We start from the raw sequence: 1,493 nt of genomic DNA, 5'->3' as shown, positions 1-1,493 counted from the left end.
GTTACTACCTAATTTGCTTGAATAAATAGAAAAATTGATCAAGTGTGTACAGAAGTAAACTTGGAGTTCGTTTAAAATTCACTTTCCCTAAAAGCAAAAGTAATGAGCAAAAAAAGATGTTTGATTCTATTAACCAGAGTGACGCTAAAATTTACCAACTATCAACTATACATTCTAAAAATGCTAACCGCTAGTATTTTTAAATAATATTGGGGTTTAGTAAGTTGGTTGCTTACCAAGAGAAGGGTAAGTAATAAGTTTTACAATTGAGATAATTGTACTGAGATTCATTCGATTCTAAAGAAACCTATGACTTTGAGATCATGCGAATATTACACAATGTACTCTTCCAGAAAATTTTGAAAATAAATTTACATTCATAAATTTATGAGTACGGCTCTTAAATTAATATCTACATAAATAAGTATATTTTAGTACATCTAGATAAACTATAATTTCTTCATATTTTAAAATTGTATTTGTAAATTACAAGTTTAGATTTCTTTTAATTTTCTGAAAAATTCAACTTGGTTTGATTTGTTATGGAAACGTCTACCTAGTAATATATTTGATCAAGTACTTTTATCTTTGTCGATTTTAAATAAAAAAGTGTTTTTAATTGAAACAAATGGTATGTCAATGCATATTGAATATCCAAGTATTCCTATAATAATGCTTAATTATTTTACCACAATTAATTTGATTTTGACACAAATTTAATCGAGTAAATGAGTTGAATATAATTTTCATTCATAATTTCCAATCATGTCAGTCTTAAATTTGTAATATTTTTATATACTTCAATGATAATTCACAATTATTTTTAAGTAATTAAAATGTATGAATAAAAAAATAAACTTTAGTAATATGATTGTACTAATGTCATGATATAGTAACATAGGAAATATAAGTGCGGGATATTAATTTTAGACACAATGAAACTTGCAGGTCGATGACTAAATAAGTAGACAAAGGGAAACAGTACCGACAATTTAGCCTTCCCTGTACGTACGCACTGTATGTTCTGTACGGCATAAAGTTGATGTTTGCGTTAGTATGTACCGTCGTGTGTACACTGTACATGTAATGTTTGTTTGTTTGTTTATTTTTCGTGTATAGAACAGAGGTATTTCGCGGTGGTGAGCGAAGATCGGGGGCCCGAAGGGGGGCAGCAATACAGAGTGTACGGGAATTGGTGGCGGCAAGCGACCGAGCGAGAGGGTACCAAACACAACTCATATTTAAATAAACAAACCCTCTACCGCTGCCCTCCTGTCACCGCAATGCAGACCAATTGTACGCCGGGGCCCCGGCACATAACCCTCACCGCCCACTCCTCACTCGTGGACCGCTCGCCCTCCCGCCCGTCAACTGTGTCATCAACAATTCCATTTTCAAAGTGTTTACTTTGGACTAATGTTCCTCCGGTGGTGCCTCGCCGCCACTGCCGTCACCACCACCAATGTTATGTGTAGAGTGTGTTGTTAATGTTG

The sequence above is a fragment of the Daktulosphaira vitifoliae genome, unplaced genomic scaffold, assembly GCF_025091365.1.
Source record: "Daktulosphaira vitifoliae isolate Bord-2020 unplaced genomic scaffold, ASM2509136v1 Scaffold_4, whole genome shotgun sequence".
Lineage (NCBI taxonomy): Eukaryota > Metazoa > Arthropoda > Insecta > Hemiptera > Phylloxeridae > Daktulosphaira > Daktulosphaira vitifoliae.
The sequence above is the reverse complement of the archived record's forward strand: the minus strand, read 5'-3'. Positions refer to the sequence as shown.